The 26,948-nt window shown below is 44.9% G+C and overlaps 1 long non-coding RNA gene across 1 annotated transcript in view; it reads right to left on the bottom strand.

The window, feature by feature from the left end:
- Nucleotides 1-23,992, bottom strand: part of LOC130288969 (uncharacterized) — a 30,234-nt gene extending 6,242 nt beyond the window's left edge. Inside the window, exons 1-3 of the long non-coding RNA XR_008847460.1 lie at nucleotides 23,686-23,992; nucleotides 22,525-22,587; nucleotides 5,296-5,373 (exon numbers count right to left, since the gene is read on the bottom strand). This is a non-coding gene — a long non-coding RNA (uncharacterized LOC130288969). The remainder of the gene's footprint in view (nucleotides 1-5,295; nucleotides 5,374-22,524; nucleotides 22,588-23,685) is intronic.
- Nucleotides 23,993-26,948: the final 2,956 nt, after the last annotated feature.

The raw sequence follows: 26,948 nt of genomic DNA, 5'->3' as shown, positions 1-26,948 counted from the left end.
ACTTCAGAAAAATAGCTGTACCACTGGTTTCATAACAAACGTCGAGTTATAAGTGTACTGCCAATGATGTCTAGAGGGGTCCAGTTACCATACATTATGTAACCCCACACTATAAGCCCAGAAGTAGGACCGGTGTGACGTTTTCCTGTTAAGGTCTTTTATGGCTTGGCCCACATGGTCTCCAGCCATAAAGACAAATATCCTCCGCTGTCATCTCATTCTGCACCTTGGGAGCCTTGCGAGCAGTGGTGTGAGATCAATAAAACGACTGAAGCTGGGCATCTGGCCCGTAGCCTAATGTTGTAAAAGCACATTCTGATTGTTTAGAATGTTCGCAACTATACGATTAGTATGTGACGTCCAATTTCCCTTTCAGTTCAAAATATATAACTACACACAACACAATCTGCCTGAGTGATAAAACCAAGATCTCTCCGTTCATGGATTCTATCCCTTGTTTGTGACAAGTGGTGATAACTGGAACACTCGCATCGCACAATCATACTGTACTGATGTTTCATGTGGCTGAAAAAATTTGCTTTCAATCTGGCTTTTATACCACAGAAGCCCATCCATGTGCCACAGACCGAAGTGCTTGAAAATTTGATCATTTGAAGAACTTCGCAACACCTCCTACTTCCTTGATTTGCCTAATCTTAGGTCTTGTTGCTATTTTAATGTTGAGAAGTATACAGAATTATATACTATATGTATTTCTTGTAGTTACATGTTATTTTTCTATAACATGCTTTTCCGATTTAGTTTAATCAATATTAGTACAATTAATTTGTACTTTCCATGTTTTAACAAGTTTCGCCTTTAAAACGAACATAACATTTTTAGTAACTAATATGTGGCAGAATAACCTTCAATATCTTTTATAAATATGGATTCCTTTAGTCAGGGGAAAATGCAAACAGTAGTTATTAGGCAACCCACACACATTTATAACAAAGTAAAAAGTGGTAGGTGGTAGTTTGACTCAGACACAAAGGAATACAGTGACTTATCTAAAATCATAGTGGGCTCATAATTAGATCCAAGAATTTTCTATATTACTTTGGTGTAGTCCGCATCTACAGACCTTAAAGGGGTACTCTGCCACAAACATCTTATCCCTTAACCAAAGGATAGGGGATAAGATGTTAGATTGCGGTGGTCCCGCCGCTGGGGCCTTACACGATCTCCGTGCCAGCAGCTGCAGCGTCAGGAACGTGGAAGCTTGTAGGCCTTCACGCTTCCTCCAATAGAAGTGAATGGAGGGGGCGTGGCGGCCACATCACCAGTCATCGGGCACGGAGTGGAGTTTGCCCCGTGCGCAGAATGACGGGGTGCCAGAGATCGCGGGGGTCGCCAGCGGCGGGCCCCCCATGATCTAACATCTTATCCCCTATCCTTTAGATAGGAGATAAGATGTTTGAGTCGGGTTTACCCCTTTAAGTAGCTGTTTTTCCTTCTACCAGTAAATATATATTGTATTATTTTTGGTTTTTAATATGCAGATCCATTCTCACATTAGTTAGCAATGGAGGGGTATTTCAGAGTCTATAAAAACTTGGAATAATTCTAAAGGCTGTGAAAAAATAAGCCATGCTTACCTTTCCCTGCTTCAGCTCCCCTTGGGGCTACTTCTGGACACTAGTTGCTTTTCTTTTCTGCCTGCTTTCAAGATGAAAGGTCAGAGTGGGGACCTGTCCACTCAGCCAATCACTGGCTGAGAAGAGACATTGGTGGGCAGCAAGAATAGACCGGAAAGATCTACATTGGGAGCTGAAGCAAGAGGTACAAGATACCAGGGGTAGAGAAGTATTGATTTTTCTTTTCTACAACCTCAACAATGTATTGTTTTTAGGGACACCGGAATACCCTTTTAAAAGGGAACCTGTCACCATAAAATATGCTGTGCAATAGACCAGAGTCATATTATGGAAATTAAGTTTATATAACGTGTTGTGAGAAAAGATTTACCAGAATACCCTGGTTCTGGTATGTGTTGCAGTCCTGAAGCTGATCTCACAGGTGTGAGCACTGACAGAGAGCAGCACAGCAGAAAGGAGTTGCTCTGAAGCAGGTTACCCTGTCTTACACCAAAATGATGGACTTTGGGACTGAACCTGCCATGTTTTGGGTGAGATGCTCAGAAGTTTATGTTACCTAAAGAGCCTGATTAGAAGGACATTTTAAGTTTCTGTTATCCTGCAAGCTGATCTTGTTGCTGTATATGAATTGTTACAATAAACCCAGAACTACTGTACTGTGAACCTGCCTATTTGCTTATGGACAAGAGTGTTGAATGGTACATTTACATGTGAACATTTTGCTGCTGCAGCAAAATAAGCATGAACATACCTTGAAGGGTCCCATTAAGTGACTAGGGGGTGTTTCCCAGCAAGGCAAGAGCTCAGGTAAATTCAACCCATCTCCTTTTTATCTAGTGGCTGTCAAACAGGGTAGGTGGGTGCATTTGGGCCTTGGCCAGGAGTTGTTTTGGCTCTTACCTCCTGGGCATGTGAGCCTTATTTACACATATCTAGCAATGGCCATCCTTATACTCCTGTGTTTCCGCCGATGGATCCCCACAGTGTAAAGTGGACCTAACAATCAGGATTCCCTCAAATGAAAAAACCCCAATGCTTAGAGTTGAGGCTCCTAGGAAATATTTTCATCCCAATTAATACAGAGATTCAGGATAAACAGGGGTTCCAGAAGTCAGAGCCCTTAGAATCTTTATAATATGGAATATCCTAGCAATATGCTTTTGCATTAGAAAATACACCATTCACCCCTTTAAAATAGAAGTTAACATCCAACTTTGTGGATCCGTTTCTCTGAATGTTTTCCTAAATAGGACACAGACAAAAACAGACTTGCCATGTAGCATACTTTTTATTAAAGGGGTTATCCACCATAAGTTGATTTTAGTACGTATCTGGCAGGCAGTAATGGACATGCTTAGGAAGGATCTGCGCTTGTCTTGGGGATAAATGGCTATGTTGTGAGATTACTATAACACTGTGGCTAGCTTTTTGTGAACTGCTATTTCCTGTTTGACTTTTTTTCCTTTTTACTACAAATCCCACAATTCCATCTTCCTCCCTCCCGAACATTAGCCACCCCACCCATTGAAACATAAATGAGCTGCATCCATTCAAAAGACCTGTGGTTTTCAATCAGGGTGCCTACAGCTGTTGCATTAGTTGCAGAATGATCCCTCCACCCATTGAAGCAAACAGGCTCCCTGTCATCAGCTGACTAGTGAGTCAGGTCTTGGCCGCATTGCAAGCTGGGAAAAATCTGAGACAACAGTCATTTTGTATGCTGGTAAAAACAAACATTGGAGTGAAAATCACAGAAGAATTGTGAGAAAACCATCACACACAGGTACAGACACTATATTATGGACTACACTAACTTTACAGCCCCTGTAGCATAGTCCAATAAAAAAAAATCCTGGAATACCCCTTTAAAAGCATTGATCTTCCTCTGCCATGGGTATAAATTCTGTTTTATTGTAAGCACATCAAGTCCATGTTCATTAAACTACTAGATGGTCCCTAGGTCCCCTAGGAACTCACAGGTTTTTACACCCAGAAATGAGCTTTTAATTTATAAACTGACAGTCTGGTTAGTAAAACCGCCCAGACTACTAATAGGAAAGAAAGAAAGAAACATTCTGCTTGGTTTAGTCACATTTTGAAATATCTGCCAGATAATCTTCCAGAATAACTGAAAGCCAATATGACTCATTCTACAGCCAGACTCCTGAGAACAAAAGTTACACAGATCTGTCATTAAAACCCTCAACAAATACTTGTCACTCCTTTTGTTGGGAAAGCTTAAAGGGGTTGGTCAGTTGATAAAGACGTTTACAAAAAGGCCATAAACCGTATGGCAGTTTGGCACATACAGCTATAACTGGCTTTATATTTTATCCCAACTCTGAAATTAAACCTGGGTAGGAGGGGCCTTTCATTTTAGATTTGGGGTAAAGTATAAAGTCAGCTGCAGCTGTATGTGTTAAAATAAACCCTTCTGTTTATGGCTTTTGAAAATGTTTCTATTAAGTGGCCAATCCCTATAAATTACTGAAATAATGTAATTTCATTAAGTTATTTAATATTAATCTCTTTAATAAATTCTTATAGTATATCAGTTTCTCTTAGATCACTGGCCCTCTCACACCACACACAATAGGGTAGATCTGTCACTGAATTTATGCTAGTATATTTTAAAGGGTTACTCCGCCCTAGACATTTTCCAAAGGATAGGGGATAAGATATATGATCGCGGGGGCCGCAGAGGACCCCCGCGATCTCGGCTGCGGCACCCCAGACATCCGGTGGATGGAGCGAACTTTGCTTCGTCCCGGATGACTGGCGATGCAGAGCGGAGGCTCGTGATGTCACGGCCACGCCCCCTCAATGCAAGTCTATGGGAGGGGGTGTGACGGACATCACGTCCCCTCCCATAGACTTGCATTGAGGGGGCGTGGCAGTGACGTTATGGGCGGGGCGTGGCAGTGACATCACGAGGGGATAAGATGTCTAGGGGCGGAGTACCTCTTTAAGCTTGACACTATAATTATAGTTCCTGCCGACCCTAAAAAAGTTCTGTTACCAACAATGATTATCTGAACTTTTCCTTCAAGAAGAGACTCCAGACTAGAGCACTGCGCGGACTGTATTCTTTACTCCCTCTTCTGCCTGCTCCCAAAGAATTTCAGATTATTACTGCCTGCTCAGGCTACGTGAGTGTTCCACTACTGCAACTTTTGTGTCCAATGCCGCCTGCTCCCGCAAACATTTTGGGCTAATATGGCATATTTGCACTCTCAGGTACACTTACGACAGGGGTATGAATCCAGGGGAGCGCAGCCAGACATCAGACACTAGAGCCAACACACAGCATGACTCTAGTGTCTGACCCCCAATGAGCTTTGCCGGGCACCGGATGTCGGGTGAAATACATTTTAGTGAAAAGTGACCTTAGGTTCAGGGCCATTCTTGCTAGGACATATAAAAGAGAATAGGGTCAGGGTATAATGATTGCTCTGTGGTGCAGGATTTGCAGGAACCACAAGTAAAGCATGTGACCGCCCGTGCGTTTTTTGATGGGTCTTGCAGGATCTTAGTCTCTATGCAGTCCTCTACTCCGGACTACAATGTACAATTTAATTGTTGTTGCCAACAACCAACCAACCAACCCTTTCTACTTGGAGAAAGCCTTCAAGAGGATGCATATCTCCAATAACCAACCAATATGCTACAACATACAGCATACATATACTTATGTTACCTTAGGAACTCTTCCATCTATCAATGTGGTTTCACATGTGTCCCCAGTACCACAGATTGTCATAAGTGGTTGACATACCTGTAATGACAATTATTACAAACTGTTACACTAATCAAAAAGGAATGCAGAAGTTACATATTAATACCATTATGATCAGTCAAAATTTATGGGGGAGATTTATCAAAATCTGTGCAGGGGAAAAACTGACCAGTTGCGCATAGCAACCAATCAGATTGCTTCTTTCATTTAAAAAAAGGTTTCTGCAAAATGGAAGCAGTAATCTGATCCTCCTATGACTTTTTTTTATTTTTTTTATATAGAAATAGGAAATGGGAAAATACAGTCTTAGGGTAGGGTTATACAGGAGCACATGTGCAGCTTATTTGGCACTGTGAATGCGCTGCCAGCAGTCGCAGAGCGAGCTTCCTGCTGCTGCCGTAGGTCTGTGTATCCGCTGGTGACTTCAGTTGCTTGCAGACACACAGAGCTACAGACGCAGGGAGCTCACTCTGCCGTAGCTCTGTGACTGCCGGCAGAGCATCCACAGTGCAAATACACTCCGGATGCAATTAAATGAAAGCAATAAATGGTTAATCCCACTGGTACAAGTTATCAATAAACTACAATTTCATAGTAGATATCTGTTATCCTGTCTGAAAAACAGAAATGGTTAAGTTAGACACATACAATACACTCCGAAGGTTTTCAGACCCTTTAGCTTTTTTCACATTATGTAGTGGCCTTAAAAAAAAAAAAAAAAATCCCCCTCCATTCTGAACTCCCAATGAGGCCTCACAATGAGAATGTGACAATAACATAAGATTTCACATGTACATAAGTATTCAGTCCCATTTAGCTCTGAGGGTCTCCCATTTCTCTTGATGACCTTGACTGGCGTCACCTGTGGTCAATTCAGTTTATTAGACAGGATTTGGAAAGACACACCCCTGTCCAAACTAAGCCATGGTGAAGTTATGGTGAACTGTTCAAAAAATTCTATTGCATGGAAGTTCTCAAAAGCACAGTGACCTTCCTATTTCTTTTTAACTGTAAATTTTTACTAAGGTTTTCAGATGTACAGACAAAAATAAGAACAGCAGGTCAAATACACAAGGGCCCCAAAGGCCCAAGTATAGCCAGTAGAACCACGCCAACAATGCAAAAACCTATCCAGTACTTAAGCAACAATAAAGTGATGCTACAGAATACAAATCATCCCCCCCCCCCCCCCCCCCACCACCAGAAGGAGGAACCATTATGGCAAAAATCCTGCACACATATACAAAATTTGAGGGGTAGTTGCCAGTAACCATCACAAAAACATATGAATACTTATAGAACGAAAACACAAAAGACAAACAAAGACAAAAACACAGAGAACACACAATGATACAAAAAGAAAACAAGACGAAAAGACAAGAAGAGGGAAACTACGGAAAAGGAGAACTGAAAAGAAAGCAAATCAGGGGGGCTGTCGATCAGAAAAGCAGTCCCATGTTTCCCAGTCAGAGAGGAATAAGGGGATAGCATTATTTAAGGAGGCCGTGAGCGATCAGAGAGAATTAATCTCTTGTAAGCGGGGCACAAGGTCAGCCTCAGATGGAGGGAGAGTCCTTTTCCAGTACTTAGCAATGAGAGTCTTAGAAGCAAGGACAATGTGCATGAAAAGCTTAAAGGGCTTCTTAGCTAAAATCTGAGAAGACAAGTGCAGTAGATAGGGTAATGGGTCAAGGGGTACAGAAACTCCCAACACTCCCTGAATCAGTCGACTCACCATTCTCCAGAAGTCTACGATAAGCAGGCAAGACCAGAATATGTGGAAGACAGTCCCCAGACCCACCCTACAGCGCCAACATTGGGGCGGAATAGTGGGATTCAATTTGTTCAGAAGCTCCGGGGTGTAATACCACCCCATAAGCAGTTTAAACTGAGTTTCCTTATAAGCAGTGCAAACAGAATCCTTAAAAGGCCCATTCCCAAATTATTTGCACTGAGGGAAAGTTATGGTGACACCCAGGGCTTCCTCCCAACGGTGTATATAGCGATGAGAAGGGGCAGCGCCCGAGAGACAGGACAGAAGGACAGAGTAGATATCATAGAGAAGTCCCCTCGCCTGAGGTCCACCACGGCACAATCGCTCAAAACTCGTAGGCAGGGACACAGAGTAGAACCTAGCGTGGAAGCCATAAAATGGCTAAGTTGCAGGTAGTGGAACCACCGCTCAGAAGAGGGGAGATCCCATCAAGACCCCTAGAACCCCACTCCCGCACCATACCTGAAGATAGGCCCGAGGGAAAAGCAGGATGATAAATGAAGGAGCGCAATGGAGACGAGGAGGAAAGTAGATTAGACTTCCCCATACATTGGGCCCAGCAAGGGACCTGGGGGGGGGGGGGGGGGGGGTAGAAGGGGGAGCAGTACTCCAGAGGAGGGAATTAGGATGGAGCAGAGCCAATCCCAATTTCGCTAACTCCATCCATCGACTATATGCATGAAAGATAGTCAACTGAAAAGACCGCAGAGCCGACAAAGGGACTCAATGTAAAGAAGGCCTTCATATTTCTAAAAAGTGGAAAAAATTGGAATAACCAGAACCCAATGGTCACTCTGGCTGAGTTCCAAAAATCCTGTGTGCAGATGAGAGAAACTTCCAGAAGGTCAACCATCAATGCAGCCTCCACCAATCTGGGCTTTATGGCAAAGTGACCAGAAGAAGCCCCTCCTCAGTAGTAGATGCCTAAAAGCATGACAGTTTGCAAAAAAGTGCTATAATACCCCTTTAACCGTATCAACGGCTTAGTAATATTGGAGCAATGAAATAAAGTAAAAGGTGCACAAACAGTAAATAATGGACAAGTCAGGCTCTGTTCACATTGGGGCTATAAATTCTGTTTTCCTGTTCTATCATAGGAGCAAAAAGAATTTAACACTAACAGTTAAATCACATGATGGACAACAGTGGTGCCTGTTGGACCTCGCTAACTTGTAATGGGTTCTAAACTGGTGTCCATCATTGTTATGCTGTGATATTCTTCCTGTCAAATATGATGGAATCGCTAATAAAGGCTCCAAGGCGAACAGAACATCTGTACATTTGTTCTGATTTGTAAATGACTGCACACTGCTAGGCAAGACATTATTTGTTACAATTGGTATTATGTTAATAATACCACAAGGTTACAAGAACAATTATCTGCCAGACTTGATAAAAGATAGCATAAAGGTTATATAATACAGAGAATGTACATCAAATAAACCATGAACTTTAATAATAGTAAAAGTATCCATGACTCAGCACAACTACTTCATACAACATTAGCTGCCTCTACTGGCATTGGAGATGCCATCCTCCTCTGCTCTCTATAAGAAAAGAGCCCATACTTACTGTATAATGGCACAAGGGCAGGTTACACATTTACATAGGTTACACTGTTTACACACCTATTCAGCTACAAAGTGTATTTTGGCCAAAATATCAATGAATACCTCATGTTTTTCATGTCTCGTAGATATTTTTCATGATGTGATCTGGCCTTGTGATGCTGGGGGAGCCCGAGGTGTCAGTGCTATGTGAGGAGCACATATAAGATGCTGGCAGCCCTTCTGATGAAATAGTATAGGCGTCACTAATAGGTTATAAGCCAGCATGGTGCACCACACGCTATCATGTAACTAGCACCCTGTGTATGACTTATCTGTGTACAACTATAATATTAAGCAGCTACCCCCCTCATGGATAGTAGGTGTGCGAGTGGTTGTTCATCAGAATTCTGAACCTGTGCAACCTCCCCTTAGGGTGCGTTCACACGCTAGTAGCTAGCAGCGAGTTTCCCGCTGAGAGTTACGCTACCATTGATTTAAATGGGTCGCAGACAGTCCGCAAATCTGACATTATTGTGGACTGTTTGTGGACCCATTCAAATCAATGGTAGTGTAATTTGCAGCAGGATTCCGCTGCTAGTAATAGCGTGTGAACACACCCTCATATAGCATTGTGGCTCATCTGCATCATAAATGGGAAACTGTGCCTAATCTGCTCTTGTACCAGTAACTATGACCTCTTTTCTGTAATTATTATGTATCCGGCACATAAGAATTGGGCTCACAACCATAAAAATTATACAAAGTATTTATATACTTATGATGAAGAAAGTCTAAATTGTAATCATAGTTTAAATGAGTCCACATTGTATGTGCCCAGAATACAGTCTCATTTTATTATTTTGACAAATCTATGATAATAATCTAAAGCATGCCAGGCCTGATGTTGTCTGTCTGTGCTGACAGTTTATGGATGATTTCAATCATCTTTTCTGCATTTGCATAACTACAAACATCAGTGTCATGTGATTTTAAGATTTACATAACATTTCTAACATCTATTATTAATATAACATTTAAAATTACCATATATACTAGATCATAAGCCGACCCGAATATAAGCCGAGGCCCCTAATTTCCCCGCAAAATCCCAGGAAAAGTTATTGACTCAAGTATAAGCCTAGGGTGGGAAATACATCATCCCCCCTGTCATCATCCAGACCCCCGTCATTAACACCCTCATCATCATCCCCCCTTCATCATCACCGCCTGTCATCATCCCCTTGTCATGATCCCACACCCCTGCTTCATCATCCCCTTGTCATCATCCCACACCCCCCCTTCATCATCCCCTTGTCATCATCCCACACCCCCCCTTCATCATCACCACATGTCATCACCCCCCCCCCCCTCATCATCACCGCTTGTCAATGTATGATACAGTGGTCTTCAACCTGTGGACCTCCAGATGTTTCAAAACTACAACTCCCAGCAAGCCCGGGCAGCCATCGGCTGTCTGGGCTTGCTGGGAGTTGTAGTTTTGAAACCTCTGGAGGTCCGCAGGTTGAAGACCACTGCGGCCTTCAACATCATCCAGCCCCCCCCCCACCCTCTCACCCCCTTTAGTTTTGTACTCGCCTCCGCTCGGCGGGATGTTAGGGTGCGCTGGTCCAGGCCATCTGTGCTGCAGGACTGTCCGGTGGGGAGGTCATCCAGTGGGATAGTCGTTCCGGGCTGTCCATCTTCACCGGGGGGCCTCTTCTCCACGCTTCGGGCCCAGAATAGAGGCGTTGCTTTGACGACGGCGCAGAGGGACGTTGCTAATGAAAGTCCCTGTGCGTCTTCGTCAAGGCAACTTGACTATTCCGGGGCCGAAGCGCGGAGAAGAGGCCCCCCCGGTGAAGATGGACAGCCCGGAATGACTATCCCACCGGACAGAGCGGAGGCGAGTACAGAACTAAAGGGGGTGGGGGGTCTGGATGATGTTGAAGGCTGCAGTGGTCTTCAACCTGCGGACCTCCAGAGGTTTCAAAACTACAACTCCCAGGGAGTTGCTGGGAGTTGTAGTTTTGAAACATCTGGAGGTCCGCAGGTTTAAGACCACTGCGGCCTTCAACATCATCCAGACCCCCCACCCCTACCCCCTTTAGTTCTGTACTCACCTCCGCTCGGCGGGAGGTTAGGGTGCGGAGAGTTCAATCGAGTATAAGCCGAGGGGGGTGTTTTCACCACGAAAAATCGTGCTGAAAAACTCGGCTTATACTCGAGTATATACGGTATATATGACAAGACTAAAAATGAGTGATTTGTGACATTGGATCGCATCTCTTACAATAAGCTACAGTCAGGTCCATAAATATTGGGACATCAACACAATTCTAACATTTTTGGCTCTATACACCACAATGGATTTGAAATGAAACAAACAAGATGTGCTTTAACTGCAGACTGTTAGCTTTAATTTGCATTTACATCCAAATCCTTTGCAGTCAATTACAGCCTGAAGTCTGGAACGCACATACATCAGCAGACATTGCTGGGTTTCATCCCTGGTGATGCTCTGCCAGGCCTCTTCTGCAACTGTCTCCAGTACCTGCTTGTTCTTGGGGCATTTTCCCTTCAGTTTTGTCTTCAGAAAGTGAAATGCTCAATCGGATTCAGGTCAGGTGATTTACTTGGCCATTGCATAACATTCCACTTCTTTCCCTTAAAAAACTCTTTGGTTGCTTTTGCAGTTTGCTTTGGGTCATTGTCCATCTGCACTGAGAAGCTCCATCCAATGAGTTCTGAAGCATTTTGCTGAATATGAGTAGATAATAATATTGCCCGAAAAACTTCAGAATTCATCCTGCTGCTTTTTGTCAGCAGTCAAATCATCAATAAATACAAGAGAAGCCGTTCCATTGGCAGCCATACATGCCCACTATGCCATGACACTACCACCACCATGCTTCACTGATGAGGTGTATGCTTAGGATCATGTTCCTTGCCTTCTCCATACTCTTCTCTTCCCATCACTCTAGTACAAGTTCATCTTGGTCTCATCTGTCCATAGGATGATGTTCCAGAACTTTGAAGGCTTTTTTAGATGGGAATTCCGGTCCCCACCGTACGCTGGGCAGGGACCGGACCAGGATGCGTGCTGAAATCATTCAGCAGGCACCCCGTGCAAACCTCTGGGGGGGGGGGGGGTCCTGGGACCCCCCCCCCCATGTCAATTCAGACTGGCGATTTGCGGCGATTCCAGGACAATCGGGTCCCCAATGACCCGGAAAAAAAGGGCGATAGGTGCCGTCCGACAAAGCACCCATCACCCTTTAGCAGCAGGAGTGGCACCTCTCGATTGTCCCGATTTGTCGTCCGGTAACAAACGCAGAATCAGGACGCCTGCTGTGGGGGTGTCCCTAACGGCACACGCTCCACCCCTACTCCGGGTGCTGGGAGTATGTACCTGAAGTGGGGGCTCCCGATCCCAGAGCAGCAGCAGGAGGTAAGGCTGGCCTCCTGCTGTTGCTTAGCAACAACTCCCAGCATGCACAAAAGGGCATGCTGGGAGTTATACAACCCCCAGCATGCACAGAGAGCAGAAGGGCATGCTGGGAGTTGTAGTTATACAACAGCTAGAGGCACACTACTGCATCTCCCAGCATGCCCTTTGGTAGTTTGTGCATGCTGGGGGTTGTAGTTATGCAACAGCTGGAGGCACATTTTTTCTGTGAAAAAGTGTGCCTCCAGCAATTGCATAACTACAACCCCCATCATGCACAAACTACCAAAGGGCATGCTGGGAGATGCAGTAGTTTGCCTCTAGCTGTTGAAAAACCACAACTCCCAGCATGCTCTTTGGCTGTCCGTCCATGCTGGGAGTTGTAGTTTTGCAAGCCACACTGGTTGTAGTTTTGCAAGCCACACTGGTTGCAAAACACTGAGTTTGTTACCTAACTCAGTGTTTCGCAACCAGTGTGGCTTGCAAAACTACAACCAGTGTGGCTTGCAAAACTACAACTCCCAGCATGGACGGACAGCCAAAGAGCATGCTGGGAGTTGTGGTTTTTCAACAGCTTGGTTTGCACCCCCCCCCCCCCCACCCCACACACACACACCAATGTGAATGTACAGTGTACATTCATACGGGCGGGGGGTTTACAGTGAGTTTCTTGCTGTAAGTTTGAGATGCTGCAAATTCTCTGCTGCAGCTCAAACTCCCAGCAGGAAACTTGCTGTAAACCCCCACCCATGTGAATGTACCTTAAACACTACACCTACACAAAATAAAGGGTAACACTACATATACCCCTATACAGTCCTCTCCCCCCCCCCCCCCCAATAAAAATGAAAAACATCTGGCACAGCACTGTTTCCAAAACGGACCTTCCAGCTGTTGCAAAACAACAACTCCCAGTATTGCCGGACAGCCAGACTGTCCAGGCATGCTGGGAGTTTTGAAACAGCTGGAGGCACCCTGTTTGGGAAACACTGCCGTAGGGTAATTGTAGTATCGGAGGCAAGTCTAATTCCTGCATCCGGGTCCGTCCCTATGCAAATCCCTAAGTTAGGCCTCAAATGTGCATGGCACTCTCTCACTTCGGAGCTCTGTCGTATTTCAAGGCAATCGTTTAAGGCTACATACTCGGGAGAAATTGCCTAACAAACTTTGGGGGCTTTTTCTCCTTTTACCCCTAATGAAAAGGTAAAGTAGGGGTCTACTCTAGCATGTTACTGTAAATTTTTTTTTATATTTTACACTAACAAGCAGGTTCTTGCCCCATACATACTGCCCCATAAGAGGTAAAAGGAAAAGACCCTCAAAATTTGTAACACAATTTCTCCCGAGTAAGGAAATACCCCGTATGTGGATGTAAAATGCTCTGCGGGTGCACAACAAGGCTCAGGAGTGAGAGCACCATGTAGATTTGAGGTGATTTGCACAGGGGTGGCTGATCGTTACAGCGGTTCTGACAAACGCAAAAAAACAAAAAAAAAATGTGACCCCATTTTGGAAACTACAGCCCTCACGGAACTTAACAAGGGGTATAGTGAGTCTTAACACCACTCAGGTGTTTGAAGAATTTCCGTTAAAGTTGGATGTGAAAATGAAAAATAAAATTTTTCATTTTTATGGACCACTGTTCAGAAAATCTGTCAGACACCAGTGGTGTGTAAATGCTCACTGCACCCCTTGTTACACTCCTTGAGGGGTGTAGTTTCCAAAATGGGGTCACAGGTGGGGGCCACTGTTCTGGCACCATGGGGGCTTTGTAAACGCACATGGCCTTCAATTCCAGACACATTCTCTCTCCAAAAGCCCAATGGTGCACCTTCTCTTCTGAGCCCTGTCTACTGGGTCTACAAGTACATGCAAGTTTAAAAAAATAAATGAAGATTTAGAATTTTCTCCTTTACTTTGCTGCTATACCTGTGAAACACTTAAAGGGTTAACACACTTTCTGAATGTCATTTTGAATACTCTGAGGAATGCAGTTTTTATAATGGTTCATTTATGGGGTATATCTAATATGAAGGCCCTTCAAATCCAATTCAAAACTGACCTGGTCCCTGAAAAAGTCAGATTTAGAAAATTTTGGGAAAAATTGAAAAATTTCTGCTAAAAATTAAACCCCTTTGATGTCTTCCAAAAGTAAAAACATGTCAACTTTATGATGTAAACATAAAGTAGACATATTGCATAAGTGAATCAATATATACAATTTGGGATGTCCATTTTCCTTATAAGCAGAGAGTTTCAAAGTAAACAAAAGGCAAAATTTTGGAATTTTTCATCAAATTTTGGAATTTTTCACCAAGAAATGATGCAAATATCAACTTACCACTAACAAAGTATACTATGTCAAAAAAACAATATCGGAATCAAAATGAAAAGTAAAAGCATCCCAGAGTTAATAATGCTTAAAGTAACAGTGGTCAGATGAGCAAAAAAATGCTCGAGTCCTTAAAGGGGTTCTCCACCCCTAGCATCTGACAAGATGTCAGATCGCGGGAGTCCCACCGCTGGGGACCCCCGGGATTTCCGCTGCAGTGCCCCGCTATCATTACTGCACAGAGCAAACTCGCTCTGTGCGTAATGACCGGCGATAATGGGGCTGGAGCATCGTGAAGTCACGGCTCCGCCCCATCGTGACGTCACGGCCCTCCCCCTCAATAAAAGTTTATGGGAGGGGCATGATGGCCGCCATGCCCCCTCCCATAGACTTGTATTGCGGGGGTGGTCGTGACGTCATGAGGGGACAGAGCTGTGATGTACAGATGCTCCGGCCCCTGTATCACCGGTGATTACGCACAGAGCGAGTTTGCTCTGTGCAGGAATGATAGCGGGGCGCTGCAGCGGAGATCCCGGAAGTCCCCAGCGGCGTGAGCCCTGCAATCTGACATCTTATCCCCTATCCTTTGGATAGGGGATAAGATGCTAGGGGGGAGTACCCCTTTAAGGTGAAAATAGGCTTGGTCCTTAAGGGTTTAAGATAGGGATTGACCGATATTGATTTTTTAGGGCCAATACCGATAATCTGTGAACTTTGAGGCCGATAGTTGATAACTTATACCGATATTCCGGTATAAGTTATCAGCTATTTCCCTCCGAAACCCCCCACCCCCCGCAGAAGCCTCGGCAGATCAATGATTTAAAGCGGGTGCTTAAAATCAATGAACTGCAGCGGCTTTTGCGGGACCAGAGACAGCCGCCACCACCCGCTTCTCTCCCCGCCTGTCCTGGGTCCCTAGTCCAACCACCACCACCGCTGCCCACCCATGCCTATCCTCTGGCCAGAGACCACCGCCGCCGCCCGCTTATCTCTCCCTGCCGGTCCTAAGTCCAACTACCGCCACTTCCCTATTGCCTCCCCCATCCCTGGTATTATAATTATCTGTTCCCTGGGTCCGCGCTACTTCTGGCTCCGGAGGTGTCCTGAGCTATCACACGGTGCGCACCGACGGTGACGTCGCGTTGAGGACGTCACTCGTCATTGCGCAGCGCACAGCAACAGTGCAGGACGCCGCAGGAGCCAGAAGTAGCGCGGACCCCGGGAACAGGTAATTATAAAACTGGGGATGGGGGAGGCAATGGGGCAGCAGTTGTCTCTGGCTGGGGAGCGGGGCGGGCGGGCATTATTGGCATATCGGCAAGGTAATTGCCGATACCGATAATGTCCAAAATCGTGAATATCGGCCAAACCGATAATTGGTTGATCCCTAGTTTAAAAGAGGTTTTGCAGGAGATGTGTCATTGCTGCTGCAAAATCTACTATCCCAGAGCTCCCCTTTTTTCAGTATACAATATATAGCTTCAGCTGCTGCAGAACTTCATGTTGGTGAATTGCTGATACAAATATGTACATTCTGTGTGAGGTGAAATTGTATAAACTGAGAAAAATTATAATGTATTCTAAAATACAGAGACACGGGGATGAACTCTGAACATTTACCTGAACATTTAAAAAAAAGTCACAAAAACTAATTTATCTACATTTAAGTACTTTGATAAAAGTCTCAAGGGATTATATGTTTTCAAGATTAAAACAAGAGGATTAAAAGTTTTCTTTTTCAAGACTTAGAAAGCCCTTCAAAGTTCAAAATGTGGCTAAAGCTTAATTCATAGACAGACAAATGAGAAATTCAGCACCAAACCTTCTGTGCACTGTCTCAGGCCATGTGATGAAAAAGTAAAAAAAATGTAAGTATCTAGATCTCTTAATTACATATGTTTATGTACAATGGGGGGGGAGTATTTAGTCAGTTTTACTGTAATATTGGACAACTTCCAAGATCAGTACACAGCATGAAAGGGAGATAAACTCCAGGCTCCAACTTGAATTATTATGTACTGGAATTCTGTTATCAGGAGTTACTTCATATTACTAAAATCACTCCAACAATCTGGAGCAATCCAATAACAACCCAAGGAATTTAATTTCTCCCTCTGCCCTGCAGACATTACCAGATAAAATGTGCCAGGCACCTGTGGTCAATCAATTGGCTACTTCGATAGATGTGCTCATATGCATCACAATAGTACCTGAGCATTCCATTTTCATAATGCTTAAATTTGTTGCAATTACTTTAGAGTGGTGATAGGGTCATTTTGGTGCTCTCACTGCTGTTGTTGAGCCCCTGTGATTGACTGGCCAATCCCATCACAGCACCCACACCACCCCACTATGCCATGACATTTTTCAGAGGCCATTTTGAATTGAAATATGCCATCTGATTGGTTGCTATGGGCAACTGCACCACTCTCTCTCTACACAGGGTTTAAATCCTCCCCATAGTGTTAATAAAACGGCATTGAACTTAACAGACTGGCACTTTACAGTACATTACTATAGATGGATTTTGGAGGCACTTGTTTTGCAATGTGATATGTTAGAAAGGAATGAAATAACAGAAGCACAGCAAGGAAGGAGTTACACTAAGCACTGAACTGCTGATGATGATAACGATGGCAAACCTCATTGCAATAACCCTTTAGAGTGGTGATAGGGTCATTTTGGTGCTCTCACTGCTGTTGTTGAGCATTGAACTGCTGATGATGATAATGAACCTCCAGACTAAACTTCCAGACTAAAAGAAAGAAGGATTACATTCAGGAGGCAACACACTGGACATAGTCTTCATTTATCTTTTATAAACAGTGTGAATTCAGTGAGAAGGCAGGGAGGCTCCTAGAGTGCAGGTACACAGCTTTACAGGCTCTCTCATACACATAGCACTAGCTAAGCTCCACCCCTTCTTCCTATGTTCTGTCTAGCTGTCTCTCTAACTAAAGACAGACTAAGCCTAACAACAATCAGTAGACAGCAATTTGCAGGGAAAAGAGACACCTAGAGGACAAGGTTTTAGAGTTTTTTTTCTGGGTTAAAGGGAAACTGACAACAGCATCACCTGCACTAGACTGCTTACACAGGTTAATAGTGTGAGTGTTGCCGACTAAAACACTTTTTACATGGTAAAATCTGTGGAGCCCTTCCTATGTAAGCTTTATTTTCCTCATATGCAAAATATCTGTTTCTGAGCAATTAAGGCTGTGTTCGGCTGTTTTAGCAACCCATTTCACTGCCGCTCTGGCCAAAATTGCCCTGTACGTCACAATTATGCATCTCAACTTTACTCTCACATGTGCATGATGCCATTGCCCACATGTCCATTCTGCTTATAATGCATAGAGCAGACGCTGCATCGCACCTGACTTCTGGGTGTACCTAGTATTTATCGGCGCCTGCACTCTGGATTACAAGAAGAACGCTCACATGGGCAATGGCATGATGGACGTATGTCTTTTTTCAACCATACTAACTATGTAACGCTCACATGGGCAATGGCATGCATGTCATGTAGACTGAAGAATTATGTTGAAATGCATACACCTGAAATAGGAGGCGATTTCTGACTGGAGGGGAGGGGAATAGTTTGTTCAAACAGCCTGATGCCACATTCCTTGCTCAGAAAGAGAAATCTGCATATTAGGAAATAGAGTGTACCTGTTGTAAGTAAATTTTTTTTATATAATGTAGATAATACCATTATATGTATATTTATAATATAAATTGGTTAAAAATGTGTATATTTTTGAATGAAAAAAGTGCTGTCCCTGCAACTATTGCCTCGACAGCCATTTAGCCAGAGTTACTGCTATGTGAACAGCAGCTCAGAGATCTGCTTTTCAGCAGCTACATGGACATATAAAGCTTGTGACACCACAATGGCACAGCTGAAGTCAATGGATAGATCTGCCAGCGTGTTTCCACACCACCTTGAATTCTCAACTGAGCTGCCATGCTTAACAGCTCACTATGCTGGGTGGGTGTCAGGACACCTGGTCGACACAGGTATGGGTTTCACATCTATCATGTGGACATGCTTGAAATTAATGAAAAAAGGAATAACCCTTTATAAAAGGAATATTTCAGATAATAGCATGCATGATTATGTAATTTTCTTTACATTTCAACATTTAAATGGTCACTATCCTGTCGTTTCAAACAACTTCCCTCCATGTAATAGCCTGTGATTTCTAACATATTTTTGAGTCACATTTACAAAAAATTACTCCTTACTGCAGAGAAAAGTTTGAAATTAGCCACTAGGTGTCTCACTTCTCCGTACACCACTCACTGTGCAGTGTCTGCTATGGGAAATCTGTCTCTAGTAACAGAGACCAAGGCAGAACACAGGATGCGGGTAGCACTATGTGCAGAAAAGAAGAGTTTGGGCTGCATATCTATAATCTGTGAGCCTGTCTGCCTTCTCCAAAGAATCCTCAAGGTCCCTGAAAGAAAAATCATGGATACCTCTTACCCCCCTATAACGTTCTAAGAAGCGGTTCAATATGTGAATATCAGTGATCCTACTATTGTACATACACCGTACAACCTCCTTAATGTAATCTCCCCATCAATTTAGTCTTCAGGCTTGTCAACATCATTATTATAATCATCATCAGTAGTTTAGTGATTAGTGTAACACCTTCCTTTGCTGTGTTGTTTCTTTCCTTTTTGCTAACATGGCACCTTGCAAACCCACTGTATTAATAACCCCTTCTCCTTGCCATGTGTAGTAGTATACTGTAAATCATCTCGCTGCTCAATATCAGTTTGTCGAGTCCACTGCACTTTTACCAGCACTATGTAACAGCATTGCAGAGAGTAGTAAGTGCTGTCCTTTGATTGTCCAGAAAAGTAGGAGTGAAAACCTCTGTGTGAGTACTACTGACTAACAGCCCAGCTATGGTCCCCTTTCCTCAAATGGGAGAGAATGAGAAATACACTGCTCAAAAAAAATAAAGGGAACACTTAAAAAACACAATGTAACTCCAAGTCAATCACACTTCTGTGAAATCACACTGTCCACTCAGGAAGCAACACTGATTGACAATTTCACATGCTGTTGTTTAAATGGAACAGACAACAGGTGGAAATTATAGGCAATTAGCAAGACACCCCAATAAAGGAGGTGTTCTGCAGGTGGTGACCACAGACCACTTCTCAGCTCCTATGCTTCCTGGCTGATGTTTTGCTCACTTTTGAATACTGGCGGTACTTTCACTCTAGTGGTAGCATGAGACGGAGTCTACAACCCACACAAGTGGCTCAAGTAGTGCAGCTCATCCAGGATGGCACATCAATGCGAGCTGTGGCAAGAAGGTTTGCTGTGTCTGTCAGCATAGTGTCCAGAGCATGGAGGCGCTACCAGGAGACAGGCCAGTACATAAGGAGACATGGAGGAGGCCATAGGAGGGCAACAACCCAACAGCAGGACCGCTGCCTCCACCTTTGTACAAAGAGGAGCACTGCCAGAGCCCTGCAAAATGACCTCCAGCAGGCTACAAATGTGCATGTATTCACTCAAACAGTCAGAAACAGACTCCATGAGGGTGGTATGAGGGCCTGACGTCCACAGGTGGGGGTTGTGCTACAGCCCAACACCGTGCAGGACATTTGGCATTTGCCAGAGAACACCAAGATGGCAAATTCGCCACTGGTGCCCTGTGCTCTTCACAGATGAAGGCAGGTTCACACTGAGCACATGTGACAGAGTCTGGTGACGCCGTGGAGTACCTTCTGCTGTCTCCATCCTCCAGCATGACCTGTTTGGCGGTGGGTCAGTAATGGTGTGGGGTGGCATTTCTTTGGGGGGCCGCACAGCCATCCATGTGCTTGCCAGAGGTAGCCTGACTGCCATTAGGTACCAAGATGAGATCCTCAGACCCCTTGTGAGATCATATGCTGGTGCGGTTGGCCCTTGGTTCCTCCTAATGCAAGACAATGCTAGACCTCATGTGGCTGGAGTGTGTCAGCAGTTCCTGCAAGAGGAAGGCATTGATGCTATAGACTGGCCCGCATATATTTGCTATGGGGATTTTCTCCTGTGCTGGACAGTTCCTAATATGGACAGCAGAGGTCAGCAGAGAGCACTGTGGTCATGACATCAGAGGAAATGCATTTCTTTTTTTGGATTTCTCTTTAGTATAAAGCCCCAAAAAAGTACTGGAAGCATTAAGATTTTTTTAATAGAAGTGTTTTACAAATCTGTTTAACTTTCTGGCACCAGTTGAATATAAAAAAAAAAAAAAAAAAAAGTTTTCCACGGGAGTACCCCTTTAAGGCCAAAATAGGCCTGGTCAAAGACATTACATCTAGGGATCGACCGATTATCGGTTTGGCCGATAATCGCAATTTTGGACATTATTGGTAATTAACTTGACGATAATGCCCTGCCCCCGGCCAGAGACGACCGTCGCCACCGCTGCCCCATTGCCTCCCACCATCCTCTGCCCACATACCGCTGCCCCATTGCCTTCCCCCATCCTCTGGCCACATATCACTGCCGCCGCTGCTCCATTGCCTCCCCCCATCCTCTGGCCACATACCGCCGCTGCCCCATTGCCTCCCCCCATCCTCTGCCCACATACTGCCACCGCCCCATCGCCTCCCCCCCCCCCATCCTCTGCCCACATACCGCCGCCGCCTCATCGCCAGTGTTATAATTACCTGTTCCCGAGGTACGCGATACTTCTGGCTCCTGCGCTGTTGCTGTGCGCTACGTAATGAAGGGTGACGTCCCCAACGCGGCGTCACCGTCAGTGCGCACAGTGAGAGAGCAGGATGCCGATGGAATCAGAAGGATCGCGGACCTCAGGAACAGGTAATTATAACACCGGGGATGGGGGGGGGGGGGGAGGCGATGGGGTGGCGGTGGTATGTGGGCAGAGGATCGGGGGGGGAAGTCGATGGGGCAACTGTGGTGTATAGATTCAGGACCCCAGGACAGACAGGGGGAGCGAAGCGCGCGTCGGCGGCCTCTGGCCCGGCAAAAGCCGCTGCAGTTCATTGATTTAAAGCGCCCACTTTAGATCATTGATCTGCAACTGCCTCTGCCCCGTCGGTTGGGGGGGGGGGGGGTGTCGGTGGTGTTTGAAATAGCCGATACTCCGGTATAAGTTATCGGCCTGAAAGGTGACAGATTATCGGTATCAGCCTTTAAAAAAAATAAAAATCGATATCGGTTTATCCCTAATTACATCAAAGTTGGATCAGCCTGTAGTGTGGTTTTCCACTTTGATTTTGAGTGAGACTCCATATCCAGACCTCCATGGGTTAATAAATGTGATTTCCATTGATAATTTTTGTGTGATTTTGTTGTCAGCACATTCAGCTATGTAAAGATGAAAGTATTTCATATGATTAGTTCATTCATTCAGATCTAGGATGTGTTATCTTAGTGTTCCCTTTATTTTTTTGAGCAGTGTATTTGTGCCCCATGGTGAGGGATTCTCAGGGGCCCAATCCCAGCATGAGAGCACTAAAATCAACATGTCAAAACTCTGAAGGGTTAATCTGGAAAAAAAAAATACTTATTTTGAATGCACAGGTACACTTTAAAAGTGGAGCAAACAATGTCCATATTAAATCATTTGGATATAGGATTGGGTGCACTTCATGTAACAGGCAGAAATTCACTTACAAAACCGCCGTAATACAGCCAACGCATTTTTTGCTGTGTATGCATTTCAGAACTAGGTTAGAAGTCAAGTGTTGAATTACTTAGGGAATTCCATTGTGCGTGTAGTACATCTAATAAAAACATACCTCTTTCATTCTGCACCGTTGACCTAATTCTGAAAGAATGACAAGCGATGTTATTATATTCTTCCCTATTCATCTTTGTGTTCAGAAAATAAACATTGCATCACGACGAGTGAAGACTGCAAGCGGCTTTTGTCCCTAAAGGAACCAGCACCAGGAGGAGGAGCTAGAAAACATTATGTATGAGAAGGCAAGACCAAATAGGGAAGCTGAATGTGGGAAATGTGGCGAAGTGGTATACATCTATAAAATCCCTTGTTTATTCATCATCATCATTTAATAAAACAATAGATTTATGTCTAAGCGATCTTACCACTCTGACAACCTGGCAGCGGTGTGGAGGCTGCATTGTGGCCGTGACCACAAGGAGAACAACCTGCAGAAATAAAAAGGAATACATGTAAGTAGTGTGTATTATTCCGAGTCCGAATACATCTTATAAATCCACGACTAATCTGCACGTGACCAATATACCAGGATTACATACATGTATCAATCAATGATGACATTGTATTTTTCATATTGAAGGTGCACAGAAATAAGACTGTTCTAGGATGAGTCTTGGATGCCGGCACCGGCACCCCCCCCCCCCCCCAACCAACCATTGGCAGCACATCCCTGCGGAGCCGCTCTATTAATAGACTCATCCACAACTTTGAAGTGCACCCAGCGATTCAGACTGGATCAGCCAAAAACCACAATCCCCCCTCAACCTCCCCCCCCCCCTGTTACCTATGTGCTGTGTATGGCAGAACAATAGCCCTGTCCCCCATTCAGAGCCTGACACCGGAGGTTATTTTAGGCAATGCAAAGCTATTATAAGGGATGTTGTCAGCATTTAACCCATTATCACCGATTCTGTATAAGGATCAATTCTTGTCAATCATCAAACTTTCATTCCAGGTTATAATTAATCTATGGGGCATCGGGAAGCTTATAGGGGGTGTAAAGTAGTTCTCTATTGCTAACCCTGCCACATGCAATCTAATCTGTCATCCATAGTTTGCATATATATATATATATATATATATATAGATAGATAGATAGAGATAAGAGAGTTTGATATATATATATATATATATTATATATATATATATATATATATATATATATATATATATATATATATATATATAATCAATAGCTGCAATGCATGCATTATAGTAAATGAATGAAATGAATAACCCAGCACTCATTGAAATGTATAGGCAGATGTGTCTATAGAGCCAACAGTGTTTCCCAACCAGGGTGCCTCCAGCTGTTGCAAAACTACAACTCCCAGCATGCCCGGACAGCCGTTGGCTGTCCGGGGATGCTGGGAGTTGTAGTTTTGCAACAGCTGGAGGCACCCTGGTTGGGAAAGACTGGCATAGAAAGTATAAATAGTTGTCAGCCCAGGGAGCCGGGGGTGACGTCATCCTGCTCTTCTGCAGCCGGTAACGGCTTTCTTCTCGTGGCACCGGAGGATACTCACAGGCAGACGGCTCCGCTCAGTCCTCACTTATACATAGTTAGCAGAGAGGTGGCCGCACCGGGGGCATGCTGCCGCTGTACGGGAGGACTACTAAGAAGAGCCTCTCCCCGCCGCCGGCTGTCTATTAATGAGCCGATCCGGGTGCTGCCTGGCCGGCTTCCCGGTGCTTGTGCCGCTGCTGTTGCAGAGCCAGACTGCTTAGTCTGCAATAATCTGCAACTCCAAGTCTCCCCCCCTGTCTGCAAGCCAGAGCCTCGCAGCCAATGATGCGCACTGGCGCCGCCTGCAGGCCGTCCCTTCCCGGGGCGCAGCTCCTCCTCCGTGTGCTGCGGGTGGGGTGCACGATCCCCCCTCCTCTGGAGGAGCTCAGACCTCGTATGATCCCCATTCTGCAGACAGGGAGCAGCCCCTCCAGTCTGTGCGGACAGGGGATTGGCGCCTGGGAGCGTCACTTATCAGGGTCCCTCCTGCTCCATGTTCTCCGCGGAGACATTGGTCAGGAGCCCGGGCATGAACCTTCGCCAGGCTGCTGCACAGACGTGGCGGAGTGCCAGGCGAGGGAGGGGGCATACTGTAATCAGAAACCTGCAGCAGAGGTCGTGTGAGGCAACCAGGACAGGGACGTGCTGCCGCCATAAGCCCCGCCGCTGCCTCCTGCCCTTTTTTGAGCATGTCTGTGGTGAGGAGGGGAATGGTGCATGGAGGAGGCTGTCACATCCCTCACTGTCCTCTATGGGAGATAGGAGACGTGTATACAGGCTGAGAAAATAACTAGAGATTACATAGGAGCTTATACAATACCCCACAAAGATGGAGAGGTGTCGTGTGAAGACAGGGAAGATGTCTTCCTAACAGTAACCCCTTCAGCTGTAACCTTACATTCTACTGCAGTGTCCCCCAACCTGCTGCAAAACTACAACTCCCAATGTCTTCCTGCTAATATCCTCCATTCAGCTGTCCTCTCTAACCTTACATTCTACTGCAGTGTTCCCCAACCTGCTGCAAAACTACAACTCCCAATGTCTTCCTACTAATATCCTCCATTCAGCTGTCCTCTCTGTAACCTTACATTCTACTGCATAGTTCCCCAACCTGGTGCAAAACTACAACTCCCAATGTCTTCCTACTAATATCCTCCATTCAGCTGTCCTCTCTAACCTTACATTCTACTGCAGTGTTCCCCAACCTGGTGCAAAACTACAACTCCCAATGTCTTCCTACTAATATCCTCCATTCAGCTGTCCTCTCTGTAACCTTACATTCTACTGCAGTGTTCCCCAACCTGGTGCAAAACTACAACTCCCAATGTCTTCCTACTAATATCCTCCATTCAGCTGTCCTCTCTGTAACCTTACATTCTACTGCATAGTTCCCCAACCTGGTGCAAAACTACAACTCCCAATGTCTTCCTGCTAATATCCTCCATTCAGCTGTCCTCTCTGTAACCTTACATTCTACTGTAGTGTTCCCCAACCTGCTGCAAAACTAAAATCTCCCAATGTCTTCCTGCTAATATCCTCCATTCAGCTGTCCTCTCTAACCTTACATTCTACTGCAGTGTTCCCCAACCTGCTGCAAAACTACAACTCCCAATGTCTTCCTGCTAATATCCTCCATTCAGCTGTCCTCTCTGTAACCTTACATTCTACTGCATAGTTCCCCAACCTGGTGCAAAACTACAACTCCCAATGTCTTCCTACTAATATCCTCCATTCAGCTGTCCTCTCTAACCTTACATTCTACTGCAGTGTTCCCCAACCTGGTGCAAGACTACAACTCCCAATGTCTTCCTGCTAATATCCTCCATTCAGCTGTCCTCTCTAACCTTACATTCTACTGCAGTGTTCCCCAACCTGCTGCAAAACTACAACTCCCAATGTCTTCCTGCTAATATCCTCCATTCAGCTGTCCTCTCTAACCTTACATTCTACTGCAGTGTTCCCCAACCTGGTGCAAAACTACAACTCCCAATGTCTTCCTGCTAATATCCTCCATTCAGCTGTCCTCTCTAACCTTACATTCTACTGCAGTGTTCCCCAACCTGCTGCAAAACTACAACTCCCAATGTCTTCCTGCTAATATCCTCCATTCAGCTGTCCTCTCTAACCTTACATTCTACTGCAGTGTTCCCCAACCTGCTGCAAAACTACAACTCCCAATGTCTTCCTGCTAATATCCTCCATTCAGCTGTCCTCTCTGTAACCTTACATTCTACTGCATAGTTCCCCAACCTGGTGCAAAACTACAACTCCCAATGTCTTCCTGCTAATATCCTCCATTCAGCTGTCCTCTCTAACCTTACATTCTACTGCAGTGTTCCCCAACCTGCTGCAAAACTACAACTCCCAATGTCTTCCTGCTAATATCCTCCATTCAGCTGTCCTCTCTGTAACCTTACATTCTACTGCATAGTTCCCCAACCTGGTGCAAAACTACAACTCCCAATGTCTTCCTGCTAATATCCTCCATTCAGCTGTCCTCTCTAACCTTACATTCTACTGCAGTGTTCCCCAACCTGCTGCAAAACTACAACTCCCAATGTCTTCCTGCTAATATCCTCCATTCAGCTGTCCTCTCTGTAACCTTACATTCTACTGCAGTGTCCCCCAACCTGGTGCAAAACTACAACTCCCAATGTCTTCCTGCTAATATCCTCCATTCAGCTGTCCTCTCTAACCTTACATTCTACTGCAGTGTTCCCCAACCTGGTGCAAAACTACAACTCCCAATGTCTTCCTGCTAATATCCTCCATTCAGCTGTCCTCTCTAACCTTACATTCTACTGCAGTGTTCCCCAACCTGCTGCAAAACTACAACTCCCAATGTCTTCCTGCTAATATCCTCCATTCAGCTGTCCTCTCTGTAACCTTACATTCTACTGCAGTGTCCCCCAACCTGGTGCAAAACTACAACTCCCAATGTCTTCCTGCTAATATCCTCCATTCAGCTGTCCTCTCTAACCTTACATTCTACTGCAGTGTCCCCCAACCTGCTGCAAAACTACAACTCCCAATGTCTTCCTGCTAATATCCTCCATTCAGCTGTCCTCTCTAACCTTACATTCTACTGCAGTGTTCCCCAACCTGCTGCAAAACTACAACTCCCAATGTCTTCCTGCTAATATCCTCCATTCAGCTGTCCTCTCTGTAACCTTACACTCTACTGTAGTGTTCCCCAACCTGCTGCAAAACTACAACTCCCAATGTCTTCCTGCTAATATCCTCCATTCAGCTGTCCTCTCTGTTAGCTTACATTCTACTGCA

Source organism: Hyla sarda, chromosome 1 (assembly GCF_029499605.1).
Source record: "Hyla sarda isolate aHylSar1 chromosome 1, aHylSar1.hap1, whole genome shotgun sequence".
Lineage (NCBI taxonomy): Eukaryota > Metazoa > Chordata > Amphibia > Anura > Hylidae > Hyla > Hyla sarda.
Note: the sequence above shows the minus strand (reverse complement) of the source record. Positions and strands in the feature narration are given on the sequence as shown.